At 40.1% G+C, this 17,797-nt stretch overlaps 1 protein-coding gene across 3 annotated transcripts in view; it reads right to left on the bottom strand.

Annotated features, from left to right (window-relative positions):
• The window catches only part of FRMD4B (FERM domain containing 4B), a 382,714-nt gene that overhangs the window by 326,710 nt on the left and 38,207 nt on the right, over positions 1–17,797 (bottom strand). For 2 of the 3 annotated variants that reach the window (XM_019711732.3, XM_074313265.2), the window contains exon 2: positions 7,379–7,423. The exons of the other annotated variant lie outside the window; for it this stretch is intronic. The gene's annotated coding sequence lies outside the window, so the exon portion shown is untranslated. The remainder of the gene's footprint in view (positions 1–7,378; positions 7,424–17,797) is intronic. 3 annotated transcript variants of the gene reach the window in all.

A 17,797-nucleotide genomic window follows, 5' to 3' on the forward strand; every position in this document is an offset into this window, starting at 1 on the left:
CTGAGGCTCTGCTCCAGAACGGACAAGCACAAAGGCTTCAGTGTGTCTCCATTCTGGCAATCACCTGGATTTTATGGCCACCTGGCACAGGAAAAAAAAAGGGGGGGAGGATGGCAGGACCATGTGATAGCCCTTACAGCCTCTGCATGGATATGGCATATGCCATTTCTCCCCACACCCTGCTGGCCAAAGCAAGTCATATGGCCAAACTTGACATCAGTGACTCAGCAAAGCATTCGCCTTCCATAACAAATAACGATGTAAGATTCTGGGGGTCGGACATAATCAACATATCTCACCCATGTTACTTGAAAGTAGATATATGTGACAGAAAACTCAACCCAAACTGGCTTAAGCAAAAAAGAGTACCTTATTGGCTTGGGTTAATGAAAAGCCCATGGCCCTGTAGGTATGACTTGGCTCAGACATTCAATGATGTCATTAGAACCCAATCTACCTCTACCTCTGCACCCCCTCCATCTTTTACCTATGCTGTTCTTTATGCTGGCTTCATTGTTAAGATGGCTGCCCACAGCACATGGCTTATAGCCCAGTAACTCCAAACCAACAAAAAAGAACATGTCTCTTCTGATAGATCCTGAATGAGTCCCAAGATTGACCCTAATTGGACCAAGGTGGGTATCTAGCCCATCTCCAAATCAATCAATATGACCAGAGGCTTCAGTGCTTTAATTGTTCAGCCCTGGGTCACTCCCAGAGTAGGAGGTGGGCCTTCCTGACCCCATGCACTGAGAATATTGACTCTTTTTTTCTAAAATTCCTAAAATATTAATTTTAAAAATCCCTGAAGAGTTTCAATATTAACTGATTTCAAAGCATTCAGAGTAACCTGCACAGTCAAACAGATTTGAGAGTCTGGCATTTTTACAATATTTACTAGAGCTACCATCTGTAACAATTTTTCTTCTCTTATGTTACAAATCTAACTTGTCTTCATTACAAACACTACTCAATAAGATGAGGTGAAAGATTAAGTTAACATCCACTAACTAAAACAGAGGAAACACTAAATAAAACAAATTTTGAGTTGAAACATAACAACTTATTTATTGAGGTCAGACCCAAAAGATTTTCCATATAGGATACAAACCAAAATACTCATAGTTCATTCCCATGCCGTAAAAATCACTGCATAATAATTTGGGCAATTTTAATTAGGGAAATCTGTGCTGTGAATTATTGGTAAATTTTAAGTAAAACAATGGTCCACAATTTAATATTTCAACCTGAACAGACAACAATAAAATATATTGTATGTCCATTTCATAAACTAAATAATCACAATTTCTTGCATTACTTAAGACAATGCTAGTTGCTATCACAGACAGACCCTAAATTGCAGTGGTTTAACACAACAGAGGTTTATTTTGCACTAAGATAACTCTCCAAGTTGGGTGTTCCAGATCAGCGGGCAGCTTTCCTCCATACAGTGACTCAGGTACTCAGGCCTCTTCCACCTCAGCCTTGCGGCTCTCCATTCTCTAGGAAGGGTTACTGACCTTGCATAATTTGGACCAGATGATTCTTTGTTATGCATTGTAGAATATTTAGCAGCATCCCTGGCCTTTACTTGCTAGATTCCAGTAACTCCTTCACCCACGTTGTAGCAACCAAAAATGTCCTCAGACTTTGCCAAATTCCTACTGGGAAGGCAAAAGTGCTCCCTGGTTAAGAGCCACTGGTCTAATATCAGGCCTGGCAGCAGTTTTGTTAAGATCACCAGGTGATTCTAATGTGTACTGAGGATTGAGAACCCATGTCCTCATCATTAACTACGTCTTGGAGGTCCCGGAGAAAGAATGGAGAACACACAGCCACTTCTTAACAGTTTTGGCTTCAGAGTATCACATGTCACTTACACTCCCCTGACATGGGCAAAGACTAGTCACATGTATGCCCTTCCATCTCTCCACCCCCCAACGCAGGGGAGGAAGAGTGCTTGGAAATACAGCCCCTGACTGGGCAGCTACTTCCCAGCAACAACTCTACATGGAAGTGCAGCACAAATTTTGGTGGGTAGAGGCATCGCTGCATCATCTCTCAATTTTCCCCTTTTTGATGGAAGATCCCATCCTGCACATGGTGGTATCTCTGTCAAAGGCTAATCTAGTAAGAATCCTTCCTAGAGATGCTGTCTTTAACTAAACTGGCAGGGTGAATCATTTTCTACCCTCTGGTATCAGAGCTATTGGGTTATGAGCCAGAGCTCCTAGTCATCAGTGACAACAGAGTACTTTCTATGTACCAAGCACTATTCTAAGTGTTTTATGTTTATTTATTCATTTCATTCTTTGCAACAACCCATGATGTAAGTGCTAGTAATTAAACCCACTTTATGATGAAGAATTTTTCGAAAGTCAAGGGGCACAGGTCAGAGTCACACCCAGGATGTGGGACTACCCAAGTTCAAGCTCTTGACCATCAGGCTACACTGTTCTCTATAGGGAAAGCCCACCTCCTACCGGTGAGAGTGACACTGCAACATAGAGCGGCATAGACAGGGCGAACACAGCCGCGAGGCTAGCTCTGCTCCTGCCTTTGCATGGTGTATTTATACGAGCCAATGGACTCTTCTTTCTCCCTTAAGTTAGTTTGAATGATATTTCTGTTACTTACAACCAAAGACTCCCCATTGCCAAGTCATGTGATAGCGTTACCCACATGTGTTCTCCTGTTCTGAAAATTAAATAGTCTACGATCATACTCACTCAGGATAACAAGTAGGATTGGTAGCTCTTCTCCCTGTAGCCAAGGGTACTGATCTTGGCCCCGTGGTAACTGGCACTAATGTGTCCTTCGTAGGAGTGGAATTTATTAGGGAACTCCACACCAACCAATACCAATGCTTGTGTGGGCCTGACCTGGGCTTCAGCAATTGTTCTGTGTGGATGTTACAGCTGAGTCTACACCTTGCAACCATTTCTGGAATTTTAAAATCCTGAACCCATTCTAGATGCCTAGATGGTTTCTTAGTGCCTTAGCCCTATTGGTATTTCCTCTCACCATTCTTCTTACCACATACGTGAACTCAGACTTCAGCTACTACGGAGTTAGTTCTGTCATCAGTTGGCCTACTTGAGACAGATTTCAGACCATTGTCTGGGAACACTGACCCTTCCTTGATTTTCTCTTTTTATTTCTGATGCCAACAACTTGCTCAGATTCCCAGTCATGCCTTCTTAGTATCCATAAAATACTATTTTCTAGTTTCTGTCTTATTGAACTTCCTTGCAGAGCTGGATCTAGTGCCCATACATCTCCCCCCACCTAGTTACCACACCTATTTCTAAACCTTGCCCCCTCCCCCTGTGTAAACAACCTCAGTATGGTTAACCATCTGTGGTGAACTATGATTACCAAAAATCCCCCCCCTTTTTTATTATTAGTTTCAGGTGTACAAAACCACATTGTCATTAGACATTTATATACTTCACAAAGTGATCACCCCAATAAGTCTATTACCCATCTGACACTGTACATAGTTATTAGAATATTATTGATTATATTCCCTATGCTGCACTTTATATCCCATAACTATTTTTTAAATTATAGGTGACATTTAACATTATTTTATATTAATTTCAGGTATGCATGATATGGGTTAGACACTTATATAATTTATGAAGTGATCCCCCGATAAGTCTAGTACCCATCTGATACTATAGTTTTTACAATGCCATTGAATATCTTTTCCCCATAATGTACTTTACATCCCTATGACTCTTTTGTAACTACCAACAATTTCATTCCACAAATAATTCTTGTATCACTAATATTGCACGAAGTCCTGGGGGAAGCAAGATGAATAAGGCGCGTCACATGACGAAAAGACGTACCACACTCTTTGCTTCATCCTCTCAATCATTTCTATGAGGACAGTTACTTGCCTTTCCCTGGCTCGTGCTGGTAGCTACAACCACAACAATATAAACCTTCATGTAGCTAAAAGCTTAGATAGAGAGAAATAGATTATAATCAAGTAAAAAAATAAAAAGTAAACTAATTACAGAGACTGATAAGTGCTAGAAAAAGGAATAAAGGGGGTACTAGCATAGGGAGTAAAAGGAAAGACCTACTTGCATGCAGTGGTCAAACTTCTCAGATCTTTAAACGTTTCCCTATCTTGTACTAATCTTCCATTCCGGTCTCTAGACATTTTCAAACAGCAGCCAGTTCTGGTCCAAATGCACCTCTCATTGCATATTGTTTGGCCAACATAATATTATTTCTAAAGTAATTCAAAAGTTAGTCTAATTGTTTAATTTTAACAAAACTGTTTACAAAAGTACTATAAATATATATGCTCTATACATTTACCTACTACCAAGTCAACATGCAGGATAAATCAAGAATTTTCAGGCAGCTCTGTCAGAGTGCCCAGGTCTCATACCTGCCCTTTTCTGACACTTCCTCTTTGCCTAACTTCAAAGCAGTGAACATGGGAGAATCATCTACATTTTTATAGTCAATCTATAAATCTGACCTATGGTATTAGGATAAGCAAAATGTGGAATATTTTTCTGACACTTTTAAATGTTAAGGGAAAGGACATATAAAAAATGTAAAACTTACCCCACCTGTCAATCTGCATTATTGACTACTTTTGACTTATTAAAATATGAAACATTCTTCCCTGCACCAAAAAAAAAAAATAATAATAATTCAAATGAGCCATGGCTTTCAGGTTTGTCCCAGTCCCCACCTCTCCCTATTGCTTCTACTCAGCCTGGATTACACACTTCAGTAATCTGCCTTATTGGCCCTTACCAGCATTTTGAGTTTGAAACTCTTGAATAATTCTTTAAAATATTGAGGCAATAGATTAGATCTCCCTCCACCCCACCCCCCACAATTTGATAAATTCACGTTTATTTGGCCAATACTCCTCTTCTTCTAAATGTTAAACTGGAAATTAAGTTAAAAATCACGTGTGAATGTGAGTTTATGCTCTTGATTGTGTATAAAAGAAAGCACATTGTTGACTGTTTGCAAGATAAAAGAATTTAAGTTTGCCAATTCTTCAAGTAATAGCTCTGGACTCACTAAAGACTTCAGCCAGTCAATGAAGAAACCTAATGGAGACCTCAGACTGAAAACAGAGGTGGCTACGCAGAAACATCTCTCATCTTTGAAACACTCACACTTAGAAGACCAAGAGTGCTAAAATCTATCTAGCAATACTTAACCAGCCATGAAGTGGTGACAGTCTACTTAGAGAGCTTGGAAATAACTAAGCAAACACACAAGACATTCCAGACATGCTAGAAGATTAGGTTACTAAGCATCAGAGTTTGTAAAAGGTCATGACTGCCTAAAATGGCGCATTCAGAGTAATTACACTCAAGTCCTCACTTTATGAAACCCTGAAATTACAAGTCAGGTAAATGAGGAGAGGGATTCCTTGACAAATGGTTCCTTCCAGGGTCACAGAAGGGCAGACCATGTATTTACTGACATAGCAAGGTCCTGAGTCCCTTCAAATATGTATGTTTCTATGGGATTTATCGCACACTTTATTCCAGAAGGATTTATAAATAGCCTATAACAATCCCTAAAATACAGTCAGATGATAAAATATAAAGAACTTCTTTCCTCTCAAATCAGAGAGAACCTGGCCAGGTTAGAATGTCAGTTTTCTATTTTGCTAATATTAATACCTCCCAAGTCTCCTTTTTCCTTCTATATAAAGAGTGAAACGATTTTGCCTACTTCAAGGGGTGGTTGTGGGATTAAATGATACAATCCCCATAAGGTATGTAGCACACTGATTACAATAATAGCTAGTTTTGTTATCAGATTAGAATTCTTAAAAAATTAGACACATGATATCATTATATAAAATGATAGTGTTAGAAACCATGGCCAAATGAGGATCAGAAAGAAGTCAGTCCAGAAATCTCAAAACAAAATGTTTATCAGATTCCTCTCATGCTGGTGGAATTACAGATGTGTTGTTTTATTTATCTGCCTTGATGCTGAATTGCTTTAATATTACTTATATTATCAGCTAAAACAATAAAGCAGTTTCCATTTGGGGTGAAGAAACTTAAACCAAGTTCAGGCATGTCTGAAATTATACACCAAGGGTCAAACTGGATTCTACTTCCAAACACTAATTACATACACCCTCAGAGGAAACAGACCCAGAACCATGAGTGCACTTGTAAATTACCCATTTAAGCTTACACATTGAAGGGCTACATGAGCTCAGAGGCACCAGGAAAGCAGAAGGTGTTGGTGAACAAGTAGGCAAGCTCACATTTAGTCTTGGCACTTGGGTCCCTAACCTCCCACACATTACATTATAAGCAAAGCTCTTTCGAGACCACCCACAGTTACCTACTACCAAGTCAACATACAGGATAAATCAAGAATTTTCAGGCAGTTCTGTCAGAGTTCCCACGTCTCATGCCTGCCCTTTTCTGACACTTCCTCTTTGCCTAACTTCAAAGCAGTGAACATGGGAGAATCATCTACATTTTTATAGTCAATCTATAAATCTGACCACTTTTGTTCCCCTGCAGACCAACAAAGCATTTTATTTACATGTGGGGTCATTTATAAATGGAGTACTTTATTAAACTCATAAAGATATCTTAGAACAAACACCATCTTTCCAAGTACAAGGAATAAATTAATTTTAAGAATGTGCCAGACACTGCTAGGCCCTATGGCTATCATGCAAAACACACAGTCCTCCCCCAGATGGACTGTGGAGTACAGAGCGGCAAGAGCATGAAGAATACAGAACTCCTATAGACACTCATGCCCATGTAATCATAGACACAGGGCTCAGAGCACATACGTGGTGGTAATGACAATGCACTTGTATCTCCAACTGCAGAGAGCATAGCTCAGTGACAGCCCAAGCTGCCGCTCCTCCTAGTCCTTCAGGCTCCCTCCAGCCCATAGCTGAGCACAGAGGGACCCACTGTGTGAAAGGCCAGACTTCTCTGATGGGCAACTTGCACTTGAGGATACCTCGTTGGCCTCACTAAAGTGTTCTTGGAGATCACGAGTCTGAAACACTTCCTGCACCTTCACCATCCTTCCCCTTCACCTTTCACAGGGTTCAGACCTGCATTGTGGTCTGAAGGCCCTGCCTGTCTACTCCTGTTCCTCCCACTCCTGGCCTTGAAAGTGCATAAGCATTTCCCCTAACAAATCCCTTGCACTTCTAATCCCTTGGCATCTGCTTTTCAGAGGACCTGGACTAATACAGAATATAAGAGAGGAAAACAACCTTGTTTGAGGCGTCAGGAGGACTTTTGGGAGGAGGTGTTAACAAAGCTGAGAGATGAGTACAAGTAGAAGGCAATGAGGCCAAGAGTGAGAGAAGAACATTCAAGGTACATACCAGCACGTGCAAAGATCCTCCGGTCACAGGACAGGGTGTGTCCAGCTGGAGAGAAAAGAAGAAAAAAGAAGAGAGCTTTAGGTAATTGTCCTAGAATAGAAAGGAGAGACAGAGAGAGAGAAGAAAAAGAAGGAAAAGGAAAAGGAGAAGGAGAAAGAAAAGAGGAAGAGGAAGAGGAGAAAGAAGGAAGAGGAGGAGGAGGAGGAGGAGAAGAGCTTTAGGTAACTTTCCTAGGATAGAAAGGAGAGAGAGAAAGAGAAGGAGGAGGAGGAGGAGGAGGAGGAGGAGGAGGAGGAGGAGGAGGAGGAGGAAGAGGAGGAAGAAGAGGAGGAGGAGGAGGAAGGAGAGGAAGGGAGGGGAGGGGACAGGAAGAGAGGGGAGGAAGAAGAGAGGATGGGATGGAAGAGAAGAGGAGGGAAGAAGGTCCAGAGATAGGCAAGACCAGTTAAAAGGAAAAATTAAAATATCCATTTCTACTAACCATAGTGAGGCATTCTATGGTGCTTGAATTAAGAGAAAATGTTCCAAGTAGCCCCGGATCCCATTTAATTTTTCATAAGAATTTATTTACTCATTTAGTTTAATGTTTTTTATTTAAAAAAAAGGACACAAAAAAGAAGAAATCCAACACTGCATAATTCCTTGGGTCAATATAACAGTTTTGGTAAAGCTAAAGTATTAATATAGTGCAGACTAAGCAGCTTAGACAAGTTGACTCCAAAACACAATCGTTTAATTAAGATAAACATGTGTTTCTCTTTTATGTAATGGTCTAAATAGAAGCAGGTAGACTAAGGCAGGTAGAGAGTTCTGATCTGTAGGACCACACAGAGATCCATGATAGTGGGTTGACTCTGCCATCTTTCACACATGGCTTCCAACATGGCTGCTGCAGATGTTTCCATTTTTCCAATTCTCTACCAGTGAGTGGGACTGGGGGAAGAAGGGAAGAGAACCTTCTATCAGCCTAAACTGAGGTGTATGGACAAATCTGCCTGAAAAGTAGTCTGGGGAAAGTAGTCTTTAGTTAGTTGGGCACCTACATGCCCAGATAAAACATGGAGGAGTGATCTGTTATTAAAGGGACAAAAGGTATAATGGGTCAAAGAAGAAATCACAAAAGAAATTAAGAAAATACATTGAGATATATGAAAACAAAGCACAACATACCGAAACTTATGGAATGCAGTTAAAACATTAAGAGGGAAATTTATAGTTATAAAAACTTATATTTTAAAAAAGAAGAAAGATCTCAAATCAAAACCTTAAGTTTATACTTCAAGGAACAGAAAAAGAAGGACAAAGTAAACCCATAATAACAAACAGAAGGAAAGCAATAATAAAGATTGGAGCAAAGATAACTAAACTAGAAAACATCAGGAAAAAAAAATCAATGAAACTTAAGACTTCGGTTTTTGAAAGATCAAACAAATTGTCAAGTCTTTAGCTAGATTAACCAAAAAAGGAGATGAGATTAAAATAATTAAAATCAGAAATGAAAGAGGAGGCAATACAATTGATGCCACAGAAATAAAAAGGATTATAAGAGACTACTATGAACAATTAACTGTATGCCAACAAATTGGATAACCTAGAAGAAATGAATGAATTTCTAGAATCACAAAACCTACCAAGACTGAATCATAAAGAAATAGAAAATCTGAACAGACCAATAAATAGTAAGGATATTGAATCAGTAATCAAAAACCTCACAACAAAGAAAGGCCCAGGACCAGATAGTTTCACTGGAGATAATTCTGCCAAACATTTAAAGAACAATTAACACCAATTCTCACCAAAACTCCTCCAAAACAATTAAAGAGGGGGAGAACACTTCTAAACTCATTCTACAAGGCCACCATTACGCTGATAGTAAAGCCAGATGAAGACACTACAAAAAAACTATGGACTAATATCCCTGATGAATATTGATGCAAAAACCTCAACAAAATACTAGCAAACCAAATCCAACAGCACATTAAAAGTATTATTCCACCATGACCAAGTAAGATTTATTCCTAGAAAGCAAGGAAGTTTCAGCATGTGAAAATCAATCAAAATAATACACCACATTAAGAGGATGAAGGACAAAAAACACTCAATCAATGCAGAAAAAGCAATTTACAAGATCCAACACACTTTCATGATAAAAAACATTCAACAAACTAGAAATACAAAGAGACTACCTCAACATAATAAAGCCATATATGAAAAGCCCACTGCTAACATCATACTCAATGGTGAAAGATAAAGCATTTTCTCTAAGATTAGGAACAAAACAAGGATACTCGTTTTTGCCACTTCTAGTGAATATAGTATTATAACTCCTAGCCATAGCAATTAGGCAAGAAAAAGAAATAAAAGATGTCCAAATTGAAAAGGAAAAAGTAAAATGATCTCTGTTCACAGATAATCTTGTACACAGAAAACTTTAAAGATTATAAACATAGATACAAATGCACAATTATTAGAACTAGAAATAAATGTAGCAAAGTTTCAGGATACAAAATCAACACAAAAAAAATCAGTTACATTTCCATACACTAACAATGAACAATCCAAAAGGGAAATTAAGAAAACAAAACAATTGCATTTACAATATCATAAAAAAGAAAAATACTTAAGAATAAACTTAGCCTAAGAGGTGAGGAACTTATACATTGAAAACTTCACAATATTGCAGGAAGAAATGAAAACACACAAATTAATGGAAAGACATCCTGTGTTCATGGATTTGAAGACTTAATGTTGTTAGGATGTCAAAATTACCTAAAACAATTTACAGATTCAACATCATCCCTAACAAAATCCCAATGGAAATTTTTGCAGAAATAAGAAAATTCATCCTAAAATTCATGTAAAATATCAAGGGACTTCAAATGGCCAAAATAAATAATAATAATAATAATAATAATAATAATCTGAAATAGAAGAACAAAGTTGGAGAATGCTCATTTCCTGATTTCATGACATATTACAAAGCTACAGTAATCAAAACATTGTAGTACTAGCATAAAGGCAGAAATATAGACTAATAAAATAGGAGAGAGCACAGAAATAGCCCTTGATATATGCCAAGACCACTCAATTGGGAAAGGAGAGTCTCTTTGACAAATGATGTTGGGAAAACTGGTTATACATATGGAAAAGAATGCAGTTGAGCGGTTAATCTTACACTATATGTCAAAAAAGAAAAATCCCTCAAAATAAATTAAAGAGCTAAACATAAGAACACAAATTATAAAATTCCTAGATCAAAACATACGGTAAATGCTTCATGACACTGGACTTGACAATGATTTCTTGGATGTGACACCAAAAGCACAGGCAACAAAAGCAAAAAAGAAATGGGACTACATAAAACTTAAAAATTTTTGGTGGTCAAAGGACACAATCAAAACAGTGAATAGGCAACCTATGGAATGGGAAAAATACTTGTAAATCACAAATCTGATAAGGGGTTAATGTCTAGAATATGCAAAGATTTCCTACCACCTAACGACAAAAAATCAAACAAGGTGATATAAAAATGGGCGAAGCATTTAAATAGACATTTTTCCAAATATAATACACAAGTGGCCAACAAACACATGAAAAGATGCTTAACATCATTAATCATCAGAATAATGCAGATCAAAACCACAATGAAGTATCACTTTACATTCAATAGGATGGCTAGCACAAAACAAAACAAAACAAAACAAAACAATAAAACAGAAAATAACAAGTGTTGGCGAGCATGCGGAGAAATTAGAACCCTTGTGCTCTGCTGGTGGGATTGTAAAATAGTGCACCTGCTGTGGAAAACAGTATGGCAGGTCCTTAAAAAAAATAAAAATAAAACTACCAGCAATCCCCCATCGTATCCAGCAATCCCCTCTCTGGGTGTATATCCAAAAAAACTGAAAGCAGAGTCTTGAAGACATATTTTCACACCCATGTGCATAGCAACACTATTCACAATAGCCAAAAGGTGCAAACAACCCTAATATTCATCGACACAAATGGATAAACAAAATATGGTATATATATATAATGGAATATTATTCAATCTTTAAAAGGAAGAAAATACTGTCATATGCTAAAACATGGATGAACTTTGAGGATATTACGCTAAATGAAATAAGCTAGTCACAAAAAGATAAATTCTATATCATTTCACTTACTTATGTAGTGTAGTCAAATTAATATAACAGAAAGTAGAATGGTGGTTGCCAGAGACTGAGAGAAGCGGGAATAGAGAGTTGTTGTTAAACAGGTATAGACTTTAGTTTTGCAAGATGGAAAAGTTCTGGAGATGGGTTGCACAACGATGTAAATAGACTCTTGAACAATATAGGTTTGAACTACACAGGTCTACATATACGTGGATTTTTGTCCCAATAAATATAGAATCAACCCTTATATCCCTGGGTTTCACATCTGTGGATGCAGAGAACCGGCTGTATGCATTGTTCACATACGGGACTTGAGCATCTGTGGATTTTGGTATCTGTGGCAGGTCCAGGATCCAATCCGCATCCATACCAGGGGATGACAGAGTTTTGGGGGAGTTAAAAGTTATACATGGATTTTCAACTGCACTGAATTGGTGCCTCTAACCCTTGCATTGTTCATGGGTCAAACATACCTTACTAAACCATACACTTAAAAATGGTTAACATGGTGAACTTTATGTTATGCATTTTTTACCACAATTTTTTAAAAAGGCTATGAGGAAAACCATAGCATAGTATCACAATGAGGACATTAACATTAATCTCACTCAATTATTTATTGACCAATCTTTTTCATATTTCCCTAGTTTATCTGTAGTGAGTGTGTGTGTGTGTGTGTGTAAAATTAAAGTATTAACAGCTTCATTCAAATAAAAGGACAAGAGGGAGATTATATTTTATCCCATTTTATCCACAGTTAGTAGGGCATAGTGACACTTTCTTCATTTATTCCTTATTTATTTATTATGTGCCCACTCCAAGTCAGACATGGTTCAAGGCAATGGGGATACAACAGAAAACATAACACAGTCCCTGACCTTGGGAATCTTATAATCTACTGTGAAGACAGACAATTACAATTCAATAAGATACGTGAAGTCAGCAAAGTGCAAGGGCTGTGGAATCATACAGAAGTACCGTGTTTCCCCGAAAATAAAACCTAGCCAGACAATCAGCTCTAATGCATCTTTTGGAGCAAAAATTAAATATTCTATTATATTATATAAGACCCGATCTTGTATTATAGTAAAATAAGGCCGGGTCTTATACTAATTTTTGCTCCAAAAGACACATTAGAGCTGATTGTCCAGCCAGGTCTCATTTTCAGGGAAACACGGTATTATTCATCCCAGGCATGGGAGAGAGGAATGGTCAGGGATTGCTTTCTGGAATAAGTGCTGCCTAAACTATGACATGAGAGAGAAAGACAGGCAAGGGCCTTGCAGGCAAATGTCTGGAAGCAAGAAAGTGCAAGATGCCTTCTGGAGAATTTGAAATAGTTCAAATTTGAAATAGTTCAAAAAACAGTGAGAGTTTAGTGTGAGATGGGGTGTGCTGAGAAATATCACTGCAGAAGTGTCTGATTACAAAATGCTTTCACTATGTTAAGTTTACCAATTCCTTGGAGCAGGGGCTTGTGTCTGCCCTAGGAAGGTACTGCCCTTAAGCAGCAAGCTATAAACTTGACATTCATTATCCCATTTTATCCACCTCACTACAATCCACTGAGGAAACTATCCTCTTCATTTTACAGATGAAGAAACTGCAGATAATCACATTTATAGACCAAGGACACACAGAAGTTTATAAGTAACAGAGCTAGGGTATGAACCCCCGTTTTTCAGATTCCAAAGTCCATAGTAATAACCACTACACAACAGCAATAATAAGACTGGCTTCAGGCTTTGCATCTCTGAAATCAGGCAGCTAGACTTTGAGTTCTGATTACAACTCTTATTAGCTTTGTGACCTTAGGCAAGTTACTTTGTGAGCTTCAAAAAAATGTTTTCAATATGATAAGTACAATCCAGGAAAATACAGGCACTGTAGGATTTTAACTTTTGAACTTCATTTGTAAAAATGTGGATGATAATAATAATAACTAAAACATAATAAGCACTCTAAAATTATTAGCTCTTATTATAAGTATTCTATATTTCTCCACAATCGAAATATATCAGAGAAAAGCCGCTAGAAAGAAAAAGGCAAAAGAGGCTGAGTATAAGTTGTATAGGCTCCTATAAAAACAGTGCTCTGAAAGAGTGTTGGGGAGTTAGTTCCATCACTAACTTGGTGACCAATCACTCGGGGTCTATATTTAATTTTTCATAAATGAGGCTACCAATATCTGAGTAACTAAACTGTAAAAGATAAAGCACAGCTTACATGCTTCATATTATTATTAAAATGTCATGTGAATCCAGTCATTTGACATGTTTTTATGAAATGTCTACTGGCACTGTGCTATGTCTAATTATGAAATAGTCCTGGCACTGTACTAGGGCTATGATGGCTCTTAAAATTGTAGGTAAAATATTATGTACTTATTCATGTTTGTAGTTTTCTTGAACTGGCACCAAAATTTTATCAGATCTTTCAAAGTATGCATGCCACAAAAATTATTAAGAAGTACTCTGTCAGATACTATGTACTAAAAAAGTAAGATTTCCCAGTCAAGATGGCAAAGTAGGTAAATGCTGTGCTTACCTCCTCCAAAGACCACATCAATTACAACTAAATAACAGAACAACCATCATTGAGAATCACCTGAAGTCTAGCTGAACTGAAGTCCTACAACTACGGACATACAGAAGATGCCACCTCGAGACTGGTAGGAAGGGCAGAGGCACGGAATGGGATTGGTTCCAAACCTGCTTGTGACCATTAAAACTTGGGAGGGATATCTCGGCTGCAGAGGTTCCCCCCAAGAGGAGCAAGGAGGGTCCCAACTCCATATCAGGCTCCCCAGCCCAGGGTTCCAATGCAGGGGAGAGAAGTCCCCATAACTTCTGGCTGTGAAAACCAGTGGAGATTGTGACTGAGTGAGACAGAGAGCGGCTGCACTCCCAGGAGCTCTTATTAAAGAGCCTACGCCCACAATTGCTTGCTGAAGGACTCACCTGCTCTGAGCTCCAGCACTGGGGCAGCAGCTCCAAAGGTGCCAGAGACATAGGGGGTGAGGTTGGGGGGGGACTTAATTGTCTAATTTAAGGGTAAGGGCTGCAGGGGCAGCTTTCATCCGAGAGGAGCTGGTGTAAGTCACTGTTTCTTTGTTGAGCCCTCTCCCTCCCTGCGTGCAGACACAGGCAGATGCTATATCTGAGCCTATATCAAAAGGGCTATCACCTATCATCTATCATCGGCCCACCCTGAGACCCTGCCCACCCACCTTTTGGACACACCCAAGGCACTTCCAGTGGCTTTTCCATACAAACATGTCTTAGCTCATGCTGCAGACTTTCCTGAAATCTCTCAAAGGTTCACAAAACCCAAACAAGCAGCATCTGGTTTCAGCATGTCCTGTATCTGTGGCTGAGCAGCTCTAAGCCTAGCACTAGTGACAGCTGGCCTTGGTTGACAGACTGGCCTCTCGCTCGAGGCACCTTGAAGCTCAGTGCAGGCGACACCCATCTGTGAATTGCTTTGTGGCTCACACCAGGTAGCCAAGAGAGGGCACAGGCTGCAGCTAATGTTGGCATGGGGTGGCCCTCCCAGGAGACACCAAAATGGGCATGCCTAGTGGCCAGTTTTGGACCCAGCCAGAGCATCACCTGGTCACCTCCAAGGATGACACACTCAGAGCAGACTGGGCAGGCACCAGAGCGCTGCTACAGCGAATCTTGCTCTATAGGGTCAGCCCCTGAACACATCTCCTCCACTGAAGTTACAGCCAGTCCTTACAACCGAACAGCCTGAGGGTCAATCTCCTCAACTGATGTGCAAACAGCAATCAACTCTCAACTACAACAGGAGGGCACACACAACTGACAAAAGGGACATATGTGGTGACTAGGGAGACTGTGCCACTGAGCCCCACAGCACACCTGCTTTATAAGGTCACTCTGCTAAGACTGGGAAACATAGCAGCCATACACAGAAACAAACACAGGGAGGCAGCCAAAATGGGGACACAAAGAAACATGTCCCAGATAAAAGAACAAAGCTCCAGTAAAAGAACTAAAAAAAAAAGAGACAGGCAATCTATCAGATGCAGAGATCCAAACACTGATTATAAAAATGCTCAATGATCTCAGGGAGAACTTCAACAAAGAGATAGGAAACATAAAAATGGAGAGAGAAAACATAAAAATTAACCAGTCAGAAATGAAGAATACAATAACTGAAATGAAGAATTCTTTAGAGGGGGACAACCAAGATGGTGCAGTAGGTAAATGCTGTGTTTACCTTCTCTCACAACCGCATCAAAATTACAACTAATCTACAAAACAACCATTATTGAGAATCGCCTAAAATCAAGCTGACCTGAAGCCTTTCAACTAAGGACGTGCAGAAGAAGCCTCCTCCAGACTGGTAGGAAGGTCAGAGACGCGGCACGGGCTGGTCCCACACCCACGTGTGACCATTAAAGATCAGAAGGGATATTTTGGCTGTGGGGATCCCCCTCATCCCCTAAAGGAGCGAGAGATACCAGCCCCACCCCAGCCCAGGGTTCCAGTGCTGGGGAGAGAAGTCCCCATAATTTTTCGTTGTGAAAACCAGCTGAGATTGTGACTGACTGAGACAGTGCGGCTGCACTCACAGCCACTCCTCTTAAGGGACCACATGTGGACTTAGCCACTAATGGAATCACTTGCTCTGAGCTCCAGCAGCTGGAAAGACAGCAGGGACAAACGGTAGGGAGTTGAGTTGTCTGGCTTGGGATGAGGGCTGGAGAGGCGGCTTTCTCCTGGACAGGGAGCTGGCAGAGGCCACTGTTTCTTTGTTGAGCCCTCCCCCTTCCTGGCGTGCGAACACAGGTGGCCACCATTTCTGAGTCTATGCTGTTTGTTCACCCTGCCCTGGTGATTGAGACCTGGCCCTGCCCAACTTTTGGGCATATGCACACTGCTTTCAGTGGTTTTTTCATGAAGACTGCTTGCCTTGGCTCAAGCTGCATGTTCCTAGGATCTCTCAAAGTTTCACGGAACCCAAACAAGCAGCATCTGGCTTGAGCATGTCCTATACCTCTGGCTGAGCAGCCCTAAGCTGGTACTAGTGGTAGCTTGTCTTGGTTCACAGTTTGGCCTCTCAAGACACTTCCAAGCACAGCATGGGCGGCAGCCATCTGCGGATTTCTTTCTGGCTCCCACTAGGTGGCCCCAGGTGGGGCGCGGGCTGTAGCTGAAGTAAATCTACAGCGGATCCACTCCAAAGTGTTCCTGGGGCTGGTGTCTCCAGTGGCCAGCTTCAAAATGAGCTGGAGCATCACCTAGCCATCTCCAAGTATGACACACCCAAGGGGCAGATTGGGCAGGCACCAGAGTCCTGCTGAGGCAGATCCTGCTCTGTAGGATCAGCCCCTGAACAACAACCCGTCCACTGAAGTCAAGGCCAGTCCTTACAACCAGTGAGTCCAAGTGTCAGTCCCTCACACTGATGTGCAATTATCAACGAACACTCAACTACAGAAGGAGGGCACACACAACCCACACAAGGGATGCACCTGGAGTGCGTGGCTCAGGTGACCAGAAAAACTGTGAGACTGAAATCCACACCTACTACATAAGGCCACTCTACTAAGACCAGAAGACATATCAGCCCTAAGTATTACATAGAAACAAACATAGGGAGGCAGCCAAAATGTGGAGACAAAGAAACATGCTCCAAATGAAAGAACAGAACAAAGCTCCAGAAAAAGAACTAAGGGAAACGGAGATAAGCAATCTATCAGATGCAGAGTTCCAAACACTGGTTATAAGAATGCTCAATGATCTCATAAAAATGGAGATGGAAACCATAAAAAAGAACCAGTCAGAAATAAAGGCTACAATAACGGAAATGAAGAATATATTACAGGGAATCAACAGTAGATTAGAGGAAGCAGAGGATCCAACCAGCAATAGAGAAGATAAGGTAGCAGAAAACACCCAACCAGAACAGCAAAAAGAAAAAAGAATCCAAAAAATTAAGGAGAGTTTAAGGAGTCTCTGGGACAATATCAAGCATACGGACATTCACATTATAGGGGTACAAGAAGGAGAAGAGACAGAGCAAGGAACTGAAAACCTATTTAAAGAAATAATGACAGAAAACTTCCCTAACCTGGTGAAGGAAATGGACATACAAGCCCAGGAAGCACAAAGTCCCAAACAAGATAAACCCAAAGACGCCAACACCAAGACACATCATAATTAAAATGCCAAAGGTTAAATACAAAGAGAGAATCTTAAAAGCAGCAAGAGAAAGGCAGTTAGTTACCTAC

This window comes from Rhinolophus sinicus, chromosome 5 (assembly GCF_057876585.1).
Source record: "Rhinolophus sinicus isolate RSI-liver-muscle chromosome 5, RSI-T2T, whole genome shotgun sequence".
In the NCBI taxonomy this organism is placed as follows: domain Eukaryota; kingdom Metazoa; phylum Chordata; class Mammalia; order Chiroptera; family Rhinolophidae; genus Rhinolophus; species Rhinolophus sinicus.